The sequence below is a fragment of the Parus major genome, chromosome Z, assembly GCF_001522545.3.
Source record: "Parus major isolate Abel chromosome Z, Parus_major1.1, whole genome shotgun sequence".
NCBI classification, from domain to species: Eukaryota; Metazoa; Chordata; class Aves; order Passeriformes; family Paridae; genus Parus; species Parus major.
In genome coordinates, this window is record NC_031799.1 from 20,405,688 (window position 1) to 20,414,116 (window position 8,429).

The 8,429-nt window shown below is 38.8% G+C and overlaps 1 protein-coding gene and 1 long non-coding RNA gene across 11 annotated transcripts in view; one reads left to right on the top strand and one right to left on the bottom strand.

Moving 5' to 3' along the window:
- Positions 1-1,640: 1,640 nt before the first annotated feature.
- On the bottom strand, positions 1,641-7,745 carry LOC109023004. 2 transcript variants are annotated; one of them, XR_004495515.1, is made up of 3 exons: positions 6,912-7,745; positions 4,376-4,463; positions 1,641-2,926 (listed from the first exon to the last, which is right to left on the bottom strand). It is a non-coding gene; the product is annotated as an uncharacterized LOC109023004 (long non-coding RNA). The 2 variants fall into 2 exon arrangements; XR_004495514.1 differs by having other exon boundaries at positions 4,376-7,745.
- Positions 7,746-8,072: 327 nt separating this feature from the next.
- Positions 8,073-8,429, top strand: part of ERBIN (erbb2 interacting protein) — a 116,811-nt gene continuing 116,454 nt past the window's right edge. For 5 of the 9 annotated variants that reach the window (XM_015652934.3, XM_015652932.3, XM_015652937.3 and 2 more), the window contains exon 1: positions 8,075-8,311. The gene's annotated coding sequence lies outside the window, so the exon portion shown is untranslated. Of the gene's footprint in view, positions 8,312-8,429 lie in introns of all 9 variants that reach the window. The other 4 variants (XM_015652939.3, XM_015652940.3, XM_015652938.3 and 1 more) reach the window with 2 other exon arrangements.

The window sequence follows — 8,429 nt, forward strand, 5'->3', positions numbered from 1 at the left end:
TGTATGAGGAGGCTGTAAGTGCCCTCTGAAGCTCTGTATTTGAGTTCTGCTGAACAAGGAGAAGAAAATGGCCTGCTGTGCTGTGTTGTGAGCCTGCAATGTAGTAATGAGAAACTGAAGTTCAGGGGCAAGAAGGGTCTTTCTTAGTTTCCTAATCATTCCAGCGTATTCTCAGCTTTGGAAAGGCAAGAAGGCAGTAGCTCAGAAAAACATTATGTGTGCCTGATTTAATAAGGGTCAGATAGATATGTAGGCTTTACCTTATCTCAACAGTGAGTACATACAAAAGCTGTATCACATGGAATTAAATGTTTCAATGTACACAGAGTTGGTGTACTTTCTGACTCAGTGTAAACAAGCCCTTAGGTAATGGATCTAGAGACAGGTGTGTAGCATCTTATTTCTATTAGCAATATCAGTGAAGGCAATAAGCTTGCTCCTATGAAAAATATCTCTGCATTTGGAAAAGCAGATCCTTATATTTTAAATCTTTGTGACACTAGCATGCCTGCTAGTCAAATTACCTGATTTTCTGGCACGTCACTTACTTTTCCTAGACGTATGTGTGATTCACATAGCTTTTGTGTCTATGTATTTGTATTGGCATTTATCATCTTAAAATTAAAGAGAAATTAAATCTGTGCCATAAGCATTTCACACGGTCAGAGTGAATGCTTTTACTTCAATATTTGTGCATATACATATACATACACATACTTTTATATGTTCATGACATGTATACATCTCATGTAATATTTCAGATTTAGACTTTTGTGGATCAATTATGTCTATATATACATATATATAGATATATACCAAACTCTTATTTGTTTTATGATTGTATTAGCACATAAAGGCATGGCTGAGCTAGAGGCAAAACAGGTTATATAGTAAAAATAAATATGTGATGGAAAAGAACACAACCACACACTGGCAATTTCCCATTTCTTCAGAGTATGATAAGAAAATGTCTGCATAGTTCTAAAATGCTAAACAGCCTGACAAGAGCTGTGCCATTTACATCTGAGTGTCTTAAAAAACAGTTTATAAATATTCACATCTTAGAAGTTTTCACTCCCAGAGGTCTCTTGGTTGTGGAGGGACTTAATTCAAGATGGTTTCTGTCAAAGATAAAGAACTTGAAACCAGAAAAATTGTTTCTCTCACTTAATACAATATTATATATCTAAATGGGTGGTTTTCAGATGAAAGTGCCTACTACTCATAAAGAACTGTGGAAATCAGTAGGAGAGAGACAAATTTTCACCCAAAGCTTGAAAACCTTACAAAATTTATCCTCATACCAGTAATGGCATCATGTTCATGAACTACTCATGGGAAAGTATTTTAAAGAACTCTACCACTAAACCTCACCTAAACTTCTCCACAGATTTCCACTGCTAAATTAAGAATTTATTGCCTTTCATGTACTAGAACATCACCTTTCTAGTTAATATGGCTGGCAAAAAATGACTATACAAAGTGCCTTGTAGAGGAATCCACTAATCAACAAACTTCAGAAAATTATGCAAGACACACTAGGAAAAGTCTCAGAACTGCCTGGCAAGAAGCAAACCTTGCATTTGAATTAACCTCCCAAATACCACCTATCAATCTAATAATGCAAAATGGAAGCCCTCATTGATAAAATATTCATGTTTATTGCGTAATACTCAATGCTGGTATAGATACAAAAAATACGGTTAGATAATTACAGCATTTACATGTCCTTGAAGACTTCTTTTTTCCCACATCTCTTTTTAAACAATGATTCCAGTATTAAACTCCCTATACTAACAAACACTCATTAGTGTGAAACCTTGCTGGCACAGCCAAAGTAAACTTCATGGATACTCACATATTTAATATAATTGATATCAGTGACCAAAATAATTAATTTCCATGAGTTTTCTTGATACTCTTTAAATTTATTACACTAAGTATCACACATCCCTATGAAAATTACATGCACAGAACTCATCAACTGTTATTAACTACAATGAATTGATACAGATAACAGATCACAGACAAAACACAGCAAAGGGTAGGAGAATAATTATTTCATAGTAATTATTTCATACATAAAAAAAAAAAAATAGTCCATCTCAGAGCAGGGACTAAAATGGGACCTCCAAGTCATGTTTGAAAAACAATCATGGAACTACATTCTTCATGGAGACAGTAGCAACATTATTTGTAAAGCTGACAGTTTTCTTGCTGATTCATCCTCTGAACATTCATGTTAGCAGGTGTTTTCTCACCAGTGTTAAATTGATTAAAATAATTTTATTATACAAAAACAAATACCATCCCACTTGTATTTAGTTTGGGTTTTTCTCATTCTCAGTTCTCATTAATGATGTCAGTCAAGTCAAAAACTTTATTTTTTCCATTTCTATCAGTTTATCTAATGAAAGGTATCACCTTTTCTACAAACCTTATCTAGTTTATATCCCACAGTATCAAAATTCATTAAAGGTCTCTCTCATCTGAGCTATGTGTCTGTTTAATCTGAATGTATGCTGTTTAATCACAACAGTTGGAAATATTCATGAAAATGGGTTGAGTTGATGGTGTCATGATGTTCAGACGTAAAGTCTGCTACATTGCTAATAGCATGGTTAATCAGAAGCTATGCATTTTCACTTTAGTTTAAGAAAGTAAAAGATTTTAAGTATTTTTTCCTAGAAATTTTAATAATTACACCTCTAGACTAAAGCGCACTTCACTCTTGGTAAAGTCAAGCTCTCTGTTGAATGCTTTTGTTTGTTTGCAGGAATAAAAATTAGTTAAGAGACAACTTTTTCACTTTTTTGGCCTGAAGAGTCGCTATTTTCTTCCTCCTGTGGAAGAATGCTATAGAATATACCTGCCATGTAAAGATATAGAAAAGTATCTTTTGGTGGAGTAAAACAGTAGATGAAACCTGTGAATCAAAACACAAAAAATTTATTGTTTACATCTACCATGCCTTAGAAGGTAGGACAGATATAACTGAAAAAATACCTATTTTAGATTTTAGAAAATACTCTGAAACTATTCTTGTCAAATGAAAATTAAGTATATATATATAGTATTTCTATAAGGTTTTCAATGATTCAAGTAATAAAGTGCAATTTTTAATATTTTGTTTGTTGAAAAAGGAGAACATTTTAGCACTTAGAACTATGTCATTTGTATTGATTGTGTGAGGAGAAAAAAAGGCAAAAAATTAGTAAAAAAGGAGAACTAAAGACTTCATAAAGAAAATAAATGGGGAAGACAAAATTATTCTTTTTTAATTGAACATAAAATTGAATTTCATATGTAATGAAAGAAATCTGCAATTGCTCTAACAGATTCTGAAAAAAGGAATTATTTTCCTCAAAATTAAATTATCTTTTTTCATGAACCATATTTTGCAGATAGAGAACGGTCAAAAATATTTTTTTTTTAAACTCTCCTAAAAATGTTCATGGTGGTTTCTCTAGAAATCAAAAACTCTTTTCTTAAGGTACAATCTGTCAGTTTAGCTGGTCTAGAGACAGGACTTCATCTCACTGAACTATTTGTATCACCTTGCTTCAAAAGGATTTACTTCCAAATATGGTAGTCCATTAAGAAATTCAGTTTGAAATATCACTGAACCAACACTGAAGTCAAGAATTCACACATTGTCAGAATTTATTTTTACATGACTGCCATTATTCATAGAAAAAGAGAAGGGAAAGATAAAAAATTTATGTGTGCATACACACAACATTGCTGTTAAAGACTACTAAGAGATTTGTGTTGTCAGATTAGCACTTTCTAAGAAAAATTAATTGTCAAAATAGAGGTATGCCATAAAATGTAAAATAAATGCAATTCATCCTACAATTAGAGAAGTATGGTTTTATTAAATGGTTGTGTGATGATGTGTCCTGTAGAGCTAGCATAACTGATTTTCCAGGTCTGACTAGAGGTTGGTACAGCATTCTTTTAGGATTTCTATTTGGACACAAACATCCTCAACAGCATTAATTGTTACCTTTCTAGGATCCAAGAACTTAGCAAAGGCAGTCCAAAACTACCATTGGTGCATAGGCAACATACTGAGCACATGGCTTATTTCAGGCAGCTTCACAGTTGGCTCTTCCTGCCAACTTCATGTGTCTTAAGCTAGTCAGCGATGGATTTTTGGTTCAGATTTTATGATCTACAGATGTTAGTGTCCTCACACAGTATGGCTTCATTTTCATTCCTTTCACTTTGTTTTCCCCAGCACAAGATTTATGTGGTGGCATCAGCTGTCAAAACAGACCCTTAGGCTAAGAGGCTGCAGCATAGCTTAAAATCAGTGTTAACAAGACTGTACAGGAGTAAAGCAGTCCAAATCAGGCAAGAGTAAAAGTACCTTAACACCACTTTTTTTTCTACTCTCCACCATATGAAACGCTCTTCCATGTCCCAAGTGTTTCTCAGAATTCACCAGCTCTCCCATGCTGAGGAAGATAAATACAAACAAAAAGTCACAAATAAATACAAATAAAATGGTTAAAAATAACTCTAAAACATTCCTAACCATTTCTAGAACACAGCATATAAAAAATGGGTTGTGGTGTTACCAAGGTTTTCTATTGGTACTTGCATAATATCACAAAATTTAGTCACACTATGCATTTACATTCATCACTTTGATTCTGCTATTTGAGAAACAAAACAATCAAATACAGAGAAAACTTATTTGTATGGTGTATTTAGCCAGTGTAAATTTGGCATTGTATTGAAGTTAGACTGAACAGAGGTTGCTTACTTAGCTTCTCTTTAAATACAGTAGATACACATTATGCATTAAGAAGTTATAACAGCACACTTCTAAGACTTAATTGCCACTGAATTATACCAGTTTTGTGTTAATTTCACCAGCATAAATGTGGTGTCATCCACTTGTGAATCACATAAATTCAGAAAATTTTACAGTAAGACATTTTGGCAAAATTTAAATTACGGAATATTTAAAATAAACGTCAGTATGCACTTTTTAAAGGAAAATTACTTATTGCCTCTTTGTGTCTTTCAGGTGGTTATTACTTCCACTAATTATTATTTAATATTTATATTGCAATCATGTCCAGAAGTTCCACTTCAAATCAATTTGAAATCCACCATTCAAGTCACTACTAGAGCATTTAATAAACAGAAGTGCTTACCCCAGAGGCCTTTCAATCTATTTCCTGGAAAAGTGGTAACTTGCAATCATAATGAACAACAGTAGTTAGAATAGGGAAAAGCAGCAATTAAACCCTATTACTCAGAACAAACTATGTAGTAATTGTTCAGACCACTTAACTCCTGAAAGAGACAAATAAACAGGTGACTGTTTCACCAAATATTCTTTTGATTTAGCTGCATGTTGTTGCAGTATTTACTAGTGCTCCTGATCAAATATATAAATAGAAATGAAAAGGAGAGAAGTTTGGGCTTGATGTCCAGCATGAAAGTGTGTATAAGGGATGTTCTATTGTTTCAATGTTCGGTGGTATCAAATGCATAGTATCACTTGAAAGACTCATTATGTAACTCTGTATTCTGTACCTTGTGCGCTTAATCTGTAATTATTTGGTAACTGGGATACTAACTCTGGGAATTAATATTGCTGGGAACTCTGCTGGAGCTGTAATCTAAATACTTTCTTGATATTTATAGCATTTTTATTTCCTAATTTGTATAGATAGTTATATATTGTCAGTGCAAAAAGTCCTTTGTAGTTGTGCTCCAGTGAGCTGTAGTTTCAGCAGACTTTGGCTAGGCTTTTATTTTTGATGGCTAAAACTGTAAGTGAAACAGCATCTTACATTCCTAATGTTAATAGCTATGGGACATTCACTATCTGAGCAACATCTACTATATATTCTCTTACCCATCTATTACTCTGCTGCCTTAATAAATGCATTAGGCAATTTGCAGTAAATATTTTCAAATAATATCTTTGCATTAAAAAAATTACGATAATTCACATAAAAAAACTGCCCTGAAGAGTTCATGATGGAGGGCATCAGTTGCAGAGCTATTCACATTATGATAAGGATACATTATTTGGTATTCAACAGGAATGATCAATCATTTGCAAGAGATTAAAAAAAAAAAAAAAAAGGTAGTAATTTTATTATAACTCCAGTGTTGGGCACCAGTGCAGGGCACTGTAGTGAAAAATTCTAAATCTTAGTGTCAAGTGTCTTGCTGGGCCTAAGTCCAAACCTGAGTCATTTGAAGAAAATGGCTCTTCTGAACAAGAAGAAATAGAAGTGATTTAATGTTTTGGGAAATATCTATACATACACACACAATTCCCTTTTTATAAACTCTGATGACTACATTTGATTTAGTTTAATTATTTAAATTTAAGCATAGATGTAGTCCCCAAAGTAGGACTGCATGCTCATGAAGATGAAGAAAAGTAAAGAAACAGTAAGTGAATATTATTATACTAGTAGGAAAACATGCTTATTTTCTGTATCTGGACACAAGCTAGATAATTGAACATACAATTCCCATGTACAGGCAATAAGTTTAAAATAAATAACAGTATTGTTAAACACAGTGGACTTTTATAAAAATGTTTTGTTGCTAAAGATTAAACTCTTCATGCAAAGCCCTATAAGAAACTAGATAAAGCAAACAATGATCTTGAACAGGAAATATCAATTTGAGTTACTTTCAAGGACTGGTAGGGGTGTAAAGGACTTTTCTCAGCTAGTCATATGTTAAAATCAGGGACAGGTCAATAGTAACATGACATACCATTTTCCCTTGACTCATATAACAGGGCATTTCTTAGCATTTTGCCAATTTCTCAGTAAATATTATCATCATAAAACACTATTCCATCTTAGTTGGTGGCAGTCCCAGTAGAGTAGCCAGGGATTAAATTAGCGTGAAAACAAAACTACCTCTGTCCTTAGACTGGTCTCTGCTGAGCACAATTAAGGAGCATAAGGTGAGCAGCATGTACAAATCCACCCTGCTGTCAGCTTCATGTCCTGTGTTGTGGCTGAGCAGAACTCCGGGCTCCAGGACTGTTAAAGTGGCATATTGCATACACAATAGGTATCAAATGCCCATTTCAGACAATCCAGGAAATTAAACAGAAAGTCACTGTTTCTGTTTGGATCACAACAGTACTGCTGCAATGCAAACCCAGCCGATCCCAAAGCCGTGTGACCTATGCACTGCCTGCTTTTCAAACATGTATTTGTACACGATTCTGTCAGTCAACACGCATTTCCAGCGCCTTTGTATTGCACTGACAGTGTTGAAATACTTGGAAGAGAAAGTACAGCAACGTTCCAGGGTTTACGTGAAACATTGTGACAATATGTGCGGCATTATTTTAATTGTCGTTGTTTGCATCCAAGTTTAATGTAGCCAAACCCAAACACCAAAGCGTGGGTGGAGGCTGTCGGTTTTTCCCCTTGGGTGTGTTTGTTCCCTCCGACCCTTGGTAACACCGAGTCAGGCAGCACAAGGTGCGGGAGCAGGGGTGGGATGGCCACGAAGACGCGACGGCCAGCGCCTGACAGCGTGAGCCGGCGCCTCAGCGCTTTCTACAAAGGGTGTGCAACCATTGAATTAGGAAGCTGAGCTGCTAACGAGGAAACTTCTATCATTCAGGACTGAATTTGCCTGTGCGCTTGACGCTCCCCTGCCGGAGACAAACTAGGACAGGCCCCACGCCGGGCGGCAGCGGGAGAAGCCATTCCGTGGCGGCGACACACGGGCCACGCCCGGCGCCGCTCCCACCTCCCCCCGGCCCGCGCCTGCCCCAACCCCGCGCCAGCGCCCCCCGCCCCGCCTCGCCCTGTTCCTGCACAGCCCGCCCCCGCCGGGCCCCATTGGCCGCAGCGCCCGTCCCTCACGGCCTTCCCCCTGCTCGGCCCCCCGCCCGGCACTGTCCGCCCGTCCCTCCTCCCGCCCGGCACAGCCAGTGCGGGCGCGCCCGCCGCGCCTGCCTGCTCCTGCTCCCGCCTGATCTCGCTCTCGCCTGCCCGCCTCCGCCAGGTCTCGGCCCGGGCCCTGCTCCCGCTCCGCCCCCCGTGCCGCTGCAGTGCCTCCCCCGCCTGGGCAGCGGTGCGCGGCGCCGGCAGCAGCAGGGGCGCGGCGGCTTCGCCCGCGGCCACCTCCCCTTCCCCCCGCCGCGTGTCCGCCTGGGGTGTTCATTCCCCCTCCCCACATCTCCGCCGCCTCCCCGGGCCCCCCGCTGCCGAGGCCGGGGAGGGGGGCGGGAGACTGAAGCCGCGAGGAAGGGGGAAGTGTTCCAGAGGAGGCGGGGAGCGAGGGCGGCGGCGGGCAGGTGAGGCAGGCGGCCATCCCGCGTCCCTTCAGCCCTAAGCGGTGGCGGCCGCTCTCGGGCAGCGCGAGCCCGGGCGCGGAGCCGGGGGGGAGCGGCGGTGCCCATCGCGCCGGGGGGG